This window comes from Cuculus canorus, chromosome 19 (assembly GCF_017976375.1).
Source record: "Cuculus canorus isolate bCucCan1 chromosome 19, bCucCan1.pri, whole genome shotgun sequence".
Lineage (NCBI taxonomy): Eukaryota > Metazoa > Chordata > Aves > Cuculiformes > Cuculidae > Cuculus > Cuculus canorus.
This window is the reverse complement of record NC_071419.1, coordinates 7,906,132-7,923,299: the sequence shown is the minus strand read 5'-3', so window position 1 is coordinate 7,923,299 and position 17,168 is coordinate 7,906,132. Positions and strand designations below refer to the sequence as shown.

Here is a 17,168-nt window from a genome sequence, read left to right as displayed (position 1 = left end):
GCCTTGTCAACAGGAGTAGCTCTTCTCTCTTGTCCACAACATGGAAACATGATCACTGGCTGTGTTTAAACTGCTTTATGTGGAGCACCTTAAAGCTGCTCTGAAGAAAAGTTTCATTGTCCTTTCATACAAAAAAAAAGGAATTTTGGTCTTAGCTATGACTGGAGGTCACCTGTGTGTCTAATGTCCAAGATCCTACCTGTCCAACTATACCCTTGATAGGTTTGCAACCACCTCTCGAATGATTTCATCATTATCACCAGCCTTCAGTGTAAAACTTTACTCTTTGCATCCAGCTCCACACTCCGAAAACGCTGTCTTTTCATCTCCAGGCAGTCCTGGTAGAACTGCACTGGGCCTTCTTTTGTCCTCTAATTACTCCTTTATGCACTTTTTCCCATGTAATACAGCTATAAAGCCAGCTTAACCAGCTGGTAGAAGATTGCTGGCCTCTGGGATGCCTGCTGTGATAAAGAACCTCCAGTGTGGTTCCTGCAGATGCGAATTGATGCCAAACCTTGAGGGCTGTGTCTGGAGACAAAAGGGAAAAGACAAATAGTATGGCTGAGGTGGAACTCCCTCCCTCAAATTTGAGCTTCTGGTTTCTAGGAGTAAATTAAAGCATAAGGGTTAATAATAAATGTCAAGATAGATTCTAGACAACTCTGTTCCCTCCTAAAACTGCGTTTGCTGTATAAGACTCCAGCAAAACTCTGGGCATAGTCAGTCCTGTTTGAGCTCACCTGACTTTTCCAATTTTTCTCTTCCCTCACTCCTTTTCTGTATTTCCTGACTTAAAACACAACACATTTGTGTTGCTGTTACTGCTGTGTTGAGTTTCAATTAATCTTTTAAAGAAGGATGAACCACATGAACTTCCTTTTGTTTTTAGAAATCACATCCATATTCATAATGCACTAAATCATGTTTGATAAATCAGAATTCATTGTGAAACATACGAACCCTTCATGTTGTTTCAGTTTTTAATGTTGTAGGAAAAGTAATCATCTGTGCAACGCATTCGAAGGGGCTGGGCTGGGCTGTCTTGGGTGTCTCGTTGAGTCAGCTTCCTTGTTTGTACAATACTGCTTGTGCTTCTGAATCTAAGCTATCAGCTAAAAACATAATTAAGTCTTCAACACTTCAGTAGGAAAAGAAATCTTCACAGCATGAATCAAACACCACCTTCTCAGTGATGCTGGCCTGAGTTTGCAACTTGTCTAGAAGAGCAGCTCTGAGCCTTTACCTCATTCCAGTGTTGTAACCACTCTGGAAACTCAAGATCTTATTCTTCCAAGTCAGCAATAGTAAATATGTCACCTGCAGTCAAAGGATAAATGAGAGATTACTATTTGTAGAGATCAGTAGGGTCTGTTACTATGCAGTGACTTGTTTAAGCTGTGTAGGGCTTGTGGATAAGAGTGAAAAGATGATGTTTCTACCCTCTGTTGTGAATATTCATGTTTGGATGTCTTCTGTTTGCAAAATTGGATTTTTTTGGCAACACCTAGATAAGTGCAAGATGAGCTGTTTCCCTACTTTTTCTTTTCCCATTGGTCTGTTAATCCTCACCTTTGTTTTAGAGGAGGAACGTTCACGTAAGTCCAGATCTTATGATCTGTTCTGTCTGCTTCTCTCGCTGCTTACTCCAACATTATCTCGTCTTCCCCACCGTCAGGTGCCAGCTAGGCTGAGACGAGAGGCAAGCAGCCCACAGTGACAAAGTGAAGATCTCTGGGTGGTGGACCACTTCTTGTGGATGGTATGAGGGCAGCTGGTTCCAGTCTATACACTGGAGTCTACACACTTTGCTTTCCCCACAATCCCACGTTTTGGGCTTCCAAACTTTCCCAAAGAAATATAGGTGTTATTTGCTGAAGCAGATTCTAAGCCTGCCACACTTAATAATTCAGTGGTGAACTTTAAAGCTGAGCACAGGTTGAAAAATAACTTGCTTTAGTAAGTACAAAATCTCCATTTCTGCTGCCTTTGCTTCTCCCTCCTTCTCTCAGCCGTGGCCTCGGCAGCCCCCTGCCATCCAAACACTCGCTGTTATTATGCAGCGGAGTGAAAAGGAAAAGCGGGTTGGGGGGGAGATTCATTTCCTCTCTGTGGGATGTTTATTGTATTTTCTGCTCTCAGCGGTCCAAGGTCTCTGTCATTTCATGTGATATTTTATAATAGGAACGGTTCTCATAGCCACCAATGAGTTCATCTGCAGAGATGCATGGAGCCCGGAGATTTAAATTTATACCTCCCTGACGCCACTGTAATTGGGACTCCCGAGAGAGGAAACCCTGACAAGTGACACAAATAAACCCTGCCAGACCCCTTTCAAGACCTGTAGCAGCAGTAACCCTGGGAGGATTCCCATGATCAAATTACCCTTAAACAAATGCTTCTGCAATAACTAAGGATGTAACGGCTGAAGGTCAACAAGGTGTTTGTAGAACGTGTTTTCTAGGTTCATTTCCCATTGCCTGCTCCCATTCAAAGACTATGAGTAGTGACACTGGCAAAATGGAACTGGAAGAAGATGCAAACCTAATTAAAACTCGTTACTCCAATTGTCTAGGAATACATTTATTTAGGCCTTCTCTACCCCTGTAGCTATTCAGGCATAATTACACCAGAACCGTTTCCCTGAATATAAATGAATAACATAAAGTATACGCAGTTTCTCTCTTGTGAACTGAAATTTGGAGATGTCTGTGTCATTTGTTAGGGGAGCTGGTGAAAACATTTTGAAGATGTCTGCATCTCCGTGGAAAAGAGGAGGTTAAGAAAGATTGATAGTCAGGCAGATAGATACGGCTGCAGATATATCCATAGATAGAGATACATAAAAATGATTTACGGTTTGCTTCCTTTCTCCCAACCTCTTGCAGTCAGAACCTTTTTTTTTTTTGGTGGGGGAAACTGCAGTGCATTGCTGTAATCAGATTTTGACAGTCAAAGTAACAGCTATCTTTAGATTTAGCCTGTGCCTCAGGAAACCTTACTTGCTGGCCCCCTCGTGACTCCAACCTGTGTGGCTCCCGGTCAGCCCCTTATCTGTTTGCTCCTGGCTTCTTTTTTCTTTTCCCTGACCAGACTGTAAGCTTTCTGTGGAAACGACTCATTGTACGAATATACGTTATTTCCACGTAGGAGGAGAAGTAACTAAATGTAAATGTCATTTAAACAGCTGGAAGAGAATGCATTTCAGGACTACGCTGCTTTAGTTGTTTGTTAAAAGAAAGGTCCCCATAACTGACTCACAAACTGCTAGTGTAAAAATTGTGTATTGACCTTTTACAAAACACAAATAGCCCCTTCTGATAAAAATAGTAAGACAGGCAGACATTACAGGTGTAATACAAAAATCATGGGATGAAATTCTCAGGTTGGATTATGTAGAAAGTTCAGACTTGAAGAGCAAAATTGCTCACAAGTATCTTCAGTTCTGGATTTCCTCCCAGATGCTGCTGGGTTTGAAACCTAAACTACTTGTTGGTTAGCACAGAGCTCTGTTGTGAACCCAATGCGTGACAGGATCTGTAAGTTCAGTGAAAGCTTGATGGGACCCAGGAACTTAAGCGAGGTGTTCTCAGAAAGAATTAGTCATGGTGTCAAGGGAGTCTTTAATTTCTTGCTCATCATTTATCACCGAGTCATTAACTAAAGCTCACATCCCTGGATCTAGCCCTGTTGACAACTCATCCCTTGGGTTTTTGTTGCAATACAGGCCAAATCCCGGCCCTGGATCTCCCTGGCATGTTCTAGTTATATTGTTGTTTGTCAGCTGAACCCTTCCACACGGCTGGAAGAACAGCTTGTGCCAACAGACCGGCATGCCCAGGAACAGAGCACGGCCACCAAATGTCCCATTCAGCATTCAACTCCCTGCAGTTGTTCATACTCCTCCACTAAGGAAGAAAGTGATCTTTTTTGAACTTTGGCTCTGTGTCCTAAGGCACAGGAGGAAGATCTCCAGCCCTGGTCCAGGCCATGTTATCTCAGTGCAAGGAGACTCTGAAAGGCACAGTTCAAGGTTTAGAGGAGTATAAACTGCCCCAGTAGGTGTAGACACACTACCATGCACAGTCTGCCCCATAGCTCACCAACACCTGCTTTTCCCAACACGCCTAAGTTTTCCTGATATACCAGTTATTCGGTGCCCTGGGTCATTCTGTGCCAGTGTTAAAAATTGCAGTCACAGAAACGGACTTTCATATGTTTCCTTCAAATCACAATCACCAGAAGATGATTTAATTGCATGAGAAAATGTTCTCTTTAATCTCTTAGAATTAGTCATCTCTTCCTCAGTCATCTCTCTGTATTTTTGGTTAGAGAGACTGAAAATCTTAATATATCAGTGACATTTATAACACATGTTAATATTATAAAACGTCAGCGCTCTATTTGCAGAAATGAATACTGATGTGATGGGAGTGTTTTATTATGTCAATGACTTATTATAAATAAGATAAAACTGTGTCATCCTTTTTTTCCAAATAAAAAGTAAAACCACCTAATCATTTATCTCAAGGTTACTGCTCTGCTACCTGCTTAATTTATTCAATAGTGCTGTTAAAAAAAAATACACCCTGCAATTGATTTTAACATTGTATGGTCATTTGATGGATGTTATCATTTTCCTGCATGTTTGTTTAGGATTAGAGTGTGACAATGAGCACAGAAACAGGGCTCACAGAGTGGCTTCCTATGGGCACAAAGCCAGGTGATGAAACCTAGTTTTAAGTGAATAATTAATCATTACCAGAGAATGAAAGGTGGCATCTCCGTTGCTCTCTCCGGGGCTGTTGGCTACTGAAACTGCCATACCTCAACCCCACCAGCCCTGTCAGAAGGTGATGCTTTTGGGATGATTCCCTGTCTGATGTTTCCCTGGCCCTTATGATCATTGCCAGACCCACAGAGGCTCTGGATGGTATCTTGAATGAGATCGTTATATGGGCTATGATACCATCCTACCAATTCATCCTTATTACTACAGCTAGTATTTAATGCTGAGAGTAAGCTGAACTGTTGGCAATAGGTAGTCATGCTTCCGGCGTCAATAATAAAGTGGCAGACTCACAAAAAATCCAGAGCTTATTATAAGAAAAATGATATTTTGTGAAAAAGCTCGTAAATAATTAGTGTTTCTATATCTTTCTCCTCTGTCTCTTTGGCTGTTTTAATTTCCTTACTAATTTTTGAACATCGTAGACCCATAAGAAACATCTTTACAAGAAATAAAATATTAATATATTTAAAAGAGAAAATAAGAAAACTTGATTTGATGAATAAAAAATACCATGACTCTAAGGGCTGGAATTTTTCAGAAGACCAAGAAATATCATGAAAGTCCTTCCAAAGTTAGAAGCAGTCACCATAGTGAATCACCACATTCTTGGTCCCCTACTTAACAGACAACACGATGAGGAATCTTCTCCCCTGGGGAGAAAGTGCTGAGAGGACAGAGGTTGCAGCGTTACAATCCTGCTGTTGCTATGGTTAGTGGTGTGCAAGACTTGAAGATTGATTTTTTTAACTTTTAACTTTTTTCTTCTCCCCCCCCTTCCTTTTCTGTGTATTTTCTAGTGTCACTGCAATGGGAAGCCCAGGATTACAGTTCTTGTAAGACATTTGTTTTGGTTATCGAGTTGAAGGAGTCAGGAATGAGCTGTTGAAGATGACTGTCATGCAGTAGATAATAAATCTGGGGCGTGGATTTATGAGTGGGTGGTTTTAGTGGTAGGCATCTCAAATGTCTAGAGAAACACCCAGGCTGTTTTTTCAGGAGGCATCTCTGCTGCTGCTGAGACCTGGCAGCATCATTGCACGCATGGGAGGAGGCAGCCAGAGGAGTCTGCAGGGACCATAAAGGGGCTGTGGGGGACGAATGAAAAGCCAAGGAGCCAGAGTGACTGCAGCCTCTTCAGATGCCACCGAACTAAACAGCAGCACAGGGCAGAGCAGCTCCCTGAGCTGCTACTTGAATGAAAAATATCTGTAAGCTGGCTCTGCTCAAGTGCTCAGTAATTTGGGGAAAGAGAAATAACTTTCTGCTGGTGCCCAATTCAGAGAATCCTTGAAGAGGATGACGTGAAGTGACCATCCCTTGGGGCACTGTTGATGGGACACTGTAGGCTGTATCCTGGCTGTGCCAGGACCATCCTCTTCCCATGCAGGAGGAGGACTGCTGAAATGTTGCCTGGGTTATTAGGCTGTCTCACGTGTGTTTATGATGGTTCCCCAAGGACTCCAGTCTGAAGTAGCATAGCCACACAGCAGTAGGAGGCTTTGCCTTCCCGAAGTGAGCTACAACTGCACTTTAGCTGGAGACAGAACAACAGCTCTTTAAAAGAAAATGGTGCAGCTTCTCTTTTAAATGTTCCACTGGGCTCTTGAGGAGGTCTGCAGACGTCTGTGAGGCTCTGAATGCTCAAGGAAGTAATAATCAGCCTTACTAACTCAGAGCACTGGCCAGCCAGTCTTGTACCAGCAGGAAGAGAGTGCAATATGTCCTGTCTTTGCAAAGCTGGACACAGGAACCAGGTAATTTCATAGTTTTCTATATTTTCTTCCGCTTTTCTCAAGCCTTGATGGGGGACAAGGAATATATACCTTCCTCCCCTGGGTTGCAAATGGCTATGGGTAAACTCAAAGTAAGGAAACTGTAGGAACTTACTTAACCCTTGAAGAAACGCCCTGTTGAAAAAACATATATCAGTGTTTTTCTTAATTAGACCTACAGGAAAGCCCATTATCCTTCCATTTACATTGCTCTCAAACAAGCTGCTCCTGATACATTGGTGTGAAAGAATCGCTCTCACTGTAGACTTTCATAAGGGTCTTTTTATTGGCCTTGAATGTATCTTTAAAACAGGGTGTACAGAAACACCTCTCTTTATACCAACCTATTGCACTCTGGAGCTTAAAGGCTCATAGGAGATAAGACTGAAAATAAGGTCTCCTGAGGCATGGGTAGATGTCTTCAGAGTCCCCAGAGAGCCCTGTCACTTGAGCTGTTGAGATCTGTTTGCAGGTGCACTGCAAGAGAGTGGAGAAAGGAAGAGAATCTGTAAGCGGTATTTATACATCTATTATCTACCAATACATCTATACACTCATATCTGACTGCCTAAGAATCTATCAGTGCGTTTCCTTGCAAACCTCATCTGGACACTTGTCTGACTTCTGCCTCAGCAGTGATGAAGCTCTCACCCTCCTTCTTGTCCAGCTGGTCCTGGTGCTCACTCATACAACATGCTGACCTGAGCTGAGTTTTGCTTGCATTTCTCCTGCAAGTGAGGTTTTTATAACGTCCGTTTCCTTAAATCTCATGCTTCAGGAGCCAACTGCTGGGAGAGAGATTGCGTGAGGAAAGAAACTCCCTTAGGTATGTGCTGGGATTTGAAAACACAGCATGGATAGTGCACTGGAGAACAAAGCTGACTGGAGGTCACCCAGGAGATGTCTTTAGTGAGTTCCAGAGAGAAAAGTGAGGTGTGATGGTGCATATAATGCCAGCAAACCAGCGGACCCTGAAGCGAAAGAGTATCTTCAAGCTGGTGTTACTCTTGAATATAGAAAAGACTGAGAGGAGACTGAATGACTAGAAGGGGAAAAGCTACAGCAAAGCGTAGCTCACGGAGGGAGAAGCATGGGCTAAAGGTGAAGGGAACCTTCAGGTGATTGCCTGTGTGAGATGGCAATGGGGAAGAAAGCATTATAATGACAGAAAAGAGAATTAGGGGTTTAAATGAGCAATCTAATGCTTGGGTAAAATTCTAGATCCATGAAGTTGCTGATAAAAACGAATATTATAGGGAAGGAATGGGGCATCTTGTGAACTGAGAAAGGATCTGTGGCTGAGGATTTTTCAGAAAGAAAAGCTGCATAAAGATGTTACGGAAAACCAGAGCCATTTGTCCGAGGCAGAGAAGAGGGATAAAATATGTAGGACCAAAGCACAGACATGAGATTGATTTGAGGAGTGAGGAGAGCCTGGGAGAGGAGGACAGCCAAGGGGAAACACTGAAGAATTCACTTGAGGGAGGAATAATGTGATGGACAGGGACAGCCTGCCACATCTTAGTACTCTCTCCATTTGAGTTTGTCACTTCATTGTAAATTCACCTCCATCTATACCTTCCACACCTTGCTGAGTTTCTTAAGGATGAAGGAAAATTTTTTTCATTAGGAAGGAAAAAAATACAGAAGAATGAAAACAAAAAGCAAAAGAAAAGTAACAGCCACCTATTTCTGATCTAAAATGAAAGGGCAAGCTGTGTTTTCTATTTGGGTTAGAAAATGCCTTTCAGAGCTCAGCTGGCATTTAATTTGTTTATTCTTTCTCAGGACTCTTGCCTGCCTCTCTCTGCTCCTGTTTTTCACAGTTGTTTCTAAGTGGAAGACAAAGCCAATAATGGCCAGGTTGGAGATGAACTTTCAAACTACAATATTGGGACATATTCAGAAGGAAACAAATGAAGGCCGCTCAGGCATAATTTAGGAAATGGCTGGAGAGAGATGGGCATTTGGAGCTGAAACAAGAACAGGAAGACCACAAACTTTAGGGCAGCAAGAAGATTTTCTGGTACTTCAAAAAGGCCAACAGTGCTGTCTTGGGGATAAAGAGGGGTGAAACTGGCCTTCCCCTTCTTGGAGATATGACCTCTGCACTGTGGTGGCAGCAGGTGGCAATTAATGATGACAGGTTTATGAGCATATCTGTAACAATGAGGCTTAGCTCCTAAACAGCTCCAAATGGGACTGATGAAGGCTGTTAAACCAGCTGTGCAGTATTTTCTGTTTCACAAGAACAGCAGTGGCAAAGGCTGTGCCAATTTTCAATGTGAGGACATGCGCGTGGGCATGCACGTGTGTGCACAGGAACTGGAAGGGTTTAGTGCACTAAGGCTCTCCCTGCTTCCCAAGGCTACTTTCTGCTTTCAGGTCTGATCAGAGTAGGAAGGGAGCAGGAAACACAATGTGCTTTGAAAGAGGAGCATGATTTCCACTGGTCTTGTCCACTGAGATGGGGACGCTGAGGTAAAAAGATGAACGTTGCCATCTGCCAGCTTACCATGCATGGCCACATTCCTTGTGGAATTCCTACATTCAGTTCATGCTGCCCTCTCTCCACCCCAGACACTCCAACTGTTTCCCCGTGTCCTGGAGGAAGCTTTTTTCCTCCAACCTCACATTCTAAGCACTCATGGGTGATATTTTCCTCCTGGATAAGGAGGTTTTGATTATTCAGACTAGAGGTCAAGAGATCAGCAGGGCCTTATGGCAGGTTGTGATGGGTGAAACCAGGCATAGATGAGTGATTAAGAGGACAGGTTAATCAAGAAATCAGTTAAGAGAAGTAAAAGGCTGTCAAGCTTTGGCACTAGAGCGGATCACTTCAAAGTCGAAAAGAAGTGTAAAATGTCTTCATGTTTCACCTGGACAAATTAAATTTGAGAATGGATGTGTGTGGAGACATCAAAGCAAAGCAGTCATTGTTTGACTTCTGGGAGGCACTTCACGGGCCAGGCATCGCTGATATCCCGTGTATCTGTCTGCATCCCAGGCTGAGATTTAGGAGGCACCCATCACTTAGCCAAGCTAAGCCTGATGAGCCATGCTGTGCCTTCTGGCAGAAGACTCGCTACTCTGTCTTGTCCTTGTCTTGTTTCTGCCTGCCTTGTAGCACGAGTCTCTGCAGAGCAGCCAGACCGCCAGTATCTCTTTCAGTTTGGGTTTGCACAGCCTTTCCTCGGGATTCAGGGGACTTGTTTGTATTAACGTAATTGGCAAACGCATTGTTCAAATATTAGCAGTGGCAGCAAAATCATTGTGTGGGACAAGTCAAGACAAGCGGTCCCTTCACTCGCAACAGTTAAAACCTGGATGCTGTTGCCAGGCATGTTAGGAGCTGAATATGATCCAGAAAAGCCATCCGGCGCTGAAGCTGGCTGAGCCACTCCAATCTTAGTCATTATTAATTTGTCTGGGGATAAAACTACATATAAAGACCACTTTCTGCAACTGAAAGTGAATGACAAAGCATTTGGCATTACGTTCAGCTGCCTCTGGTGAAGGGATTGAATGAGGCAGTCCTGGTGCAAAAGCAGGATTATGGGAGCTGTGCTAAAGGAGCCTTTCAACGGCTGCATACAAGGTTCACTGCATCTTCTCCTTCACCAGTTCCAGCTGCGTTGTCCCAGGAAGAGGTGAAGCAGGAGGGTTGCATAAGACTGGAGAAAGGTTTGAATCAGCAGCTTTTACGCTACAAGAAAGTGTCCTAACAGCTTTGCCACCACACCATGATCATGTAAGGTGCGAGTAAGGAGGTTTTCCAGATTCTTTGTTGAATAGGACTTCATGGGAAGCATCAGTGAGCCAAATTCCACAACCCCACTGAAATCAATGGCATTATATGCCTGGTATGAACTGGTTAAATATTTTTATGATGATGCCTTCACTGATATATTTTTTTGCCAAAAAGAATGGAATGAAAGTGATCATAAAGCTCAGTTTATGCTTATATGCATGGACATGAATAATGAAGTTCCTATAGGACAATAAAAAGGAAGAGAGGACCTTTTAAATTCTTTATTGATAAATTTAATGTAGTGAACAATACATGATGAAAGGGTTTGGGGTTGCCAGGTCCACATCTCTGATTTAGTCCAGTTCAATGCTTGATGAAAGTAAGAATTTGGGTCATTAAGTATTCATCTCCCTTTTGAGGCTGCGAAAAGGAGAAGTACAAGTAAGATCACAGTGATCTCCTGCTTATTTTCATGTAAAACAGAGTGTCAATAAGGTGTTCAAGGCCAGGCTGGATGAGGCTTTGAGCAACCTGATCCAGTGGGAGATGTCCCAGCCCATGGCAGGGGGGTGGAAATGGGTCATCTTTAAGGTCCCTTCCAACCCAAACCATTCTATGATTCTATGATACTGAGGATTAATAGGAATGTACTTACATATTGTTATCCTGTACATAATTGTCCCAGACATCTTCTGCTTCACCCCACTGACCAATGGTACCAACTTACTTTGGTCTTTCAGGTAAATATCCAATGCTTTAAGGGGTGTATTAAGGAGTAGTCATTTTGTTGTGTAAGTAAATATGCAGTACTTTTTTCCTGTAGATGCAGGTGAAAAAACACCCCAACCCCACAACTCCCTCCCCAACCCCATGATCCCACCACAATGGGAGATTTAAAATAGAGAGGACACAGACAAGACTTCCAAACATGCTTATAAAAACCTCATGCATTTTTTCAGCTGTTCTCATGCTGTTTGAACACGGAAAGCTGGGGTTACTCTGGATACAGTCGATGTATCTCCTACTACAACTCTGTTGGAGTTGAGATGAGCTACATAAGCAGACAATTTGGCCCATAATTTTTCTCACGAACAGCAATTTGAAAAATAATCTCTGAAGGCAGTGGGTGTTTGAACACTGTTATCTCTGCTCATGCTGATGCTTTTCCTCACAGCTCCATCCTGAAACAAACCGCGTGTGCTGTTTGAAGCCTTGGTGATAGTGCAGCCTGGAGAATGAGTGGCCCTCTGCCTTGTCAGACCCCCCAGACCACAATTATGCTCCACTAGGTTGAGACTAGACTCCAACAGGAATCCATCCCTCCAGATCTGTCCTCTCACCTCCCCGAAAACATCATATTTGAGGTTCAAAGTTGCTTCTACTTCAGGTATGTCATAGCAATGCTGCATCCTCCCTTCTTCTATGGGTAAACTGAGGTCTAGCAGGGACACTTGTTTTGTTGTACGTAAAATGATGTCTCTATAACAGCAACAGACATTTCAACCCCAAACCATACATTCTGCTCATTGGAATATTTTTCCTCTGAGACCCAATCTTTAACTTAAAGTCTGTCTTTAACTGAGAAGAGAGCAAATCCTGTGTTTTCTGCAAAGTGTTTGTGTTAGAACTGAAAAACCCTGAAGCTTTTGGTACATTATTGCGTTCATTTAAAATTTGTTAAAATTAATGTAGAAAAATAGGAAAAGAGTCATTAAAGGAAGCCTTTTCTTTTAATATGTATAAACTCAAAGAGATTGATGAACTTAGCTCTTTTTTTCCCTACACGACTGTTTGGTTAATGAAGTATTTTGTTGTTTATTTACCTTTAGAAATACCCAAGGACAGCTTCACAGCAGGGTTTATGTCATTCCCCAGGAAGCGGAAAGTTTGTGGGCTTAGGGAGATGTTTTTATTTAACATTGTGATAGAGTATAGATCTGATTCACATGCAGAATTTTGTCCCATGAAGATATTTCAATGTATCAATAGAATTGATAGCAAAAAAACTTAAATACAAGCATATTTTTTTCTTTGTAAAATGGTTAGAAGATAGTTGAAAAATGCTAAAAAGAGTATTTTAAGTTAAAATCCAGATATGTCAATTTGCCTCATGAAAATGATATTTTGGGGCACATTATTCTCTCCCATGGGCTTCGGAGTAGGGCTTATACCTGTCTACTTCAAAGGAAAATGTGAAAGAATTTCTTTGATGTTGATACTTTTGAGCTGATATTTTTATATTATTGTGATTAAAAACAAGTACTTTTTTGCAAGGTTTCCTAGAAAGGTGGTAGATTCCCTGGAGACCTGGAGACATTCAAGGTCAGGTTGGATGGGCAGCCTGATAGAGTTGAATTGAATGTCCCTACTCACTTGCAGGGGGCTTGGATGGATGACCTTCATAGTCCTTTGCAACCCAAAGCATTCCATGATTCTATGAAAAATAGAAGAAAAAGAGAGACAGGACAGTAAAGGAAAAGGGGAAATAGTGCAACAACAAAAATAGGGGAAAGGATAAAAGGAAAAATTGGAAATGGAGAAGGTGGAATGGAGAAGATGAATGGGTGGGCTGAAGGAAGGCAAAGGAAGGAGAAAGCTGAGTAAGGACTGATGAAAGAACTCCAGAGAGATTGGTTTTGCAGGTGCATCTCAGCAGGTTGCCTCTGATCTGCTCTCTCAGGGACACAGCATGTTACCTGGACTAATTTATAAAGGAAATGAAAAGGAAATGGACTCGTTGTAATGAACACCATTAATTCACCTCTTCAGACTTCATTGTTTGAACAGTGAGTATCAAACTACTCAATTGTCAATTGTCTATTCCATTCTTCTCTGTTGCCTGTTGCAAAAAACTGGTGAGCACATACGCCCCCGAATGGCTGCACAGCCGCTAATTAGCATATATATTGTTTGTCGTAGTACAAATTTATAGCAAACAGCAATATTTTACACTCCAGTAAAGTTAATAAATGAGGCTTTAGGCTATAAAAATTTCATGTTCTTTTGTGCAAAGGTCAATTATAAATAGTTAAGCACATATTCATCCAGAAGCTCTGGGCTTCATCACCAGAAGAATAAAATATATTTTGGTCAGTCTGCTTGCCAGCTGGACAAATGCCTCTCCTACAGCCTCTGAGACACCTCTCTCCAAAAGGCCACTCAGCAGTAGAGTGCTTTTGGCTGTGAGATGACTGATACTTAGAGGAGGAAGATCTTCTGAAGTGTTGGAGGTACAATAAGATCAGTACTGGGCCAGAACAGGGGAGACTTTAGTGACTGGAGTTGTCTTCTCTGAGGAGTTCTGGGGTTAGAAAAGCGGATGTATTCTCTCAACAGCTCCAATGATTCTGCAAAGGATGAAAACACAGGAAGAAGCTAAAACTAAGGAATATGAAAACTAATTTTCAAGATAGAGGGAAAGTTGGGTTTAAAGATGTCTTTTATTATGGGAACACATAGGAGCTACATTTTGCTCAACATGATAAGTACATGAAAGAGAGGTGGCCTATGTTTTAAAGGGCATCACCTGCATGTGAGTGATGGAAGGAGTCTTTTGGCAGTTACACTCATTATTACTAACATTATTCCTTTATATTATAGTTGGGATAGTGAGACGGTATCTACTTTATGAAGTCACATGCGAACATATAAAGATAAACCTCTCTCCTTGAGACTAGGAGCTTGTAAGGTAAAGGATCAATGATATATTGATGTATTTACTTTACAGTGCAAGAGGAGAGAAAAAACATCTTTCCTGCAACAGCCTTCTTGAGAATGGAAGCATTAAATCATAGGGCGTTTTTTTTGAGGGATCCCGGGAAGCTGGTCTGTGACAATGTGACAAGGTAATTCAATCAGGGATTACAGGATACACTAAAATGAAACATAGGATGCAGGAGGCTTCTTCCTAGAGAGAGGCACTGTGAACAAGAGCATCTGAAGACTTGACACTGCAGGATTTAGGCACAGAGAAGTCTGGAGCCCAGATCATGGAGGAACCAGCGTTAAACAAACTGTCATCCAGCGTTTGTCATCAGTGTTAACCAGGTAACCAGGCAACAGAGAGATATGTAAGAAGCTCACTGCATCATTCACAGTAAAGGGATGTGTTTGGAAGGGATGAGAAAGGGCTTAAGAGCTCTGTGATTCTTAGGATCAGCAACCTGTCATCAGGGGCTGTCAGGCTGGCAACTCAGGGAACATACACTTGCACACAAAGACTTCATAAGGTAGATCAAAGGTGTAGCAGAAAAGCATGGAATTGAAGAAATCAGCACAGATCAGAGCTGTACTGAAGATCCTAAGCTTCAACTATTGCCATCACTAGCTACCTCTAAGAAATTCCTGCAGTTGCCCCAAATGCAGTTCTTCACTTCGGTTTTATGCTGTTCCTCTCCAGGGCTGTGCATCCAGTGTGTCTCAATGGAGCTTCCTTCTGAGCTACGAGTCACAATCAGGAACAGCTATCATTCCTTCACATCCCAGAAACCACTCCAGACACCACCAGCTCCAACAAAGGGAAGGAGATCCACTGGGCTGCGGTAAAGTTTCTCACAGCAGTGAGTGAAAATGGGGGAATAAAAACATTAAAAAGGACCATTGACATCTTGAGAATGTCATGTCTGCAGGCTTGAGCAAGGAGACCTCCAAATTGGAATGGCTTTGTACAGGGAATGGTTTGAATTTCCTATACAAGAAGTTTGGCAGAGAACAGAAAGCTGTGTAGAGGGGAGAGAAAATCAGGAATGATTGGCACATGGAGAGATGCAGAAAAGTCTTGGGACAAAGGAAGGGCTACGGAGAGGAGGTGGGAGAAAGGGGGAGATACATCATGCCACTGGAAGGGCTGTTAATGCTCTACATGCATCCAGAAAGGAGAACTCAGCAGTCAAAGCTTGGCTTTCCCACTCACTTCGCCTTTTTTGCTGGGTGAACGAGGAATCTGGCCATGTGAACAAAAGTTGTGCAGAGTTACCAGTTCTCAGTTCCCTGTGAGGTGGAGCAGTGAGGAGGCACCATAGGCTCCACAGATTTCTGCTGTGTGCTTGATGGTAGAGTTGAATGAAACTTAACTATTTCCGTCATAATAGCCTGTGAATTTATTTCTCTGCATTTCTACCAGATCCATTTTTTCTGCTTGGCATTAAGGGACCTCTGCATCAGCAAGCAATCCAGCAGAGGGTGATAACAGGATTGGAAAGAAGAAGCAGTCACCCAAGGTCATCAGAAGTCTCTGGATGCTTAGTGCCAGGGTGGCTCAGGCTACACAAGAAATGGGCAGAGATGTTTGTTTTGCAAAAGGCTGGTTAGGATATAAAAGTGACCAAACCTGAGCTGGGCTGGTCAGGGAGTTTAAAAGATGTATCTGACCCCCAGAAAAGGAAGGGAAGCTGAAATCTGCAGTTGGTCAGAAGGAGATAAAGCTTAGCAAAGAAGGCAATCCAGCTGTGACTGTCATGTTGGCTTTGCCTCATTTACAGTGCGTATTAATTACACAAGGTTCGTGCTGGGAAGAGCTGGCAAGGTCCTTCCTTCTGTCTTGCTTCTGCATGAGCTGGTTTTGTTGTGGTGTTCTCAGGATTTCAGTTCTGGAAGGATTTATTAATTGACTGTTTGCCTCAAAGGTGACCCAAATAAGACTCAGGAGGTCAGTGAAGCTGGATGCTGGTTGTCTTGTCTTTCTGTGTCCAGGCACCAGTTCTCATTGAGCATCTCTCATGCTTGGATATTTTTACAGCCCCCGTGTTCTTCAAATTACAAGGGCTCCTAGAGCTGTAGAAGTGTCCTTTTATGAGACAAAGACACTTTCAGTGGTCCGCAGTTTTAACTGATGTGTCTTTATAGTTGCCACTGGTGGTGTAGGTCAAACCTGTGTCCTGGTTTGCAGAAACTAGCTAGTTTCCAAAATACTGAGTGGTGGACACTGTTCTACAGCAAGGGCAGGATGAGAGGTATCAACCTTGGCAACCTGGAGGTGGGATGAGATGTTAGAAGAGGAAGCATCCAACTCTGCTGTAGTTATTTCTATCTTGGAAATGGGGCTGCAGGTCCACACAGGGGATGTGGAAGGAGCCTAAGGAGTGTGAGAGGGGGTATCCTGTGATCTGCATCGTCTCCTGTAGCTCTGACTGTGGTTATCTGAGTGGTTGACAGATACAGGTTAGTTGTCTATGCTCTCACCTGGGTATATTAACACCTCAGGAGTTCAAAAACTCATATAGATTCAGAAATCTGGAAGCTCGGGCTGGTCTAATCAAAGCTTTCAATGTTATTATCTCTGCTAGTCAGAGGTAGATTCCAAACACCCTCAGGAATTCACCTTTAATAAACAGTCATGGAGCGAGGAGGTGGAAGCATCCAGCAAGGCCCCTGTTATTATATTTTCCCCTTGTTCAGTGCCGGTCTCACTCAAATATCTCTGAGCCGTAGGGGGCTGCTGGTGGTGATGGAGATCTTATTGCAATTCATTTCACATCCAAATTAAAATCAACACATTCAGTTCACCTTCCTGTGCTGACTGAGTGCTTCTGCTGGAGCAGAATAAGGCCAATGGTCCTTGGCAGTGACAAAGATGGGAGGTGGACACTGTAAACTCACCACCCAAGAAAATAAAAGATCACTGCGCTCTTGCAAAATTAAAGCTAGCCAAAATTATGCCCTCCTGTTCCCACTGAAGTCAATAGTTTCTTGAAAAGCAACATGTTTGCTTTCAGGCTAAAGGTTTCTGAGGATGTGATATAGCAAGTGTCATCTCCATCCGAAGAATGCTAAAGGAGAAAAAGATACTAACCTTATGTCAACTGGCAATAGGTATGACCAGCCAGGCTGGGCCCCTCAGATATAAGTCAAACCA

General features: G+C 42.7%; 1 long non-coding RNA gene across 3 annotated transcripts in view; it reads left to right on the top strand.

Moving 5' to 3' along the window:
* Window positions 1-14,848, top strand: part of LOC128854123 (uncharacterized) — a 110,758-nt gene extending 95,910 nt beyond the window's left edge. For 2 of the 3 annotated variants that reach the window (XR_008453037.1, XR_008453036.1), the window contains exons 2-5: window positions 11,490-11,702; window positions 12,996-13,101; window positions 14,043-14,160; window positions 14,715-14,848. This is a non-coding gene — a long non-coding RNA (uncharacterized LOC128854123). Of the gene's footprint in view, window positions 1-5,615; window positions 6,547-11,489; window positions 11,703-12,995; window positions 13,102-14,042; window positions 14,161-14,714 lie in introns of those variants that run through there. The other variant, XR_008453035.1, reaches the window with a different exon arrangement.
* The last annotated feature ends 2,320 nt before the right edge of the window (window positions 14,849-17,168 follow it).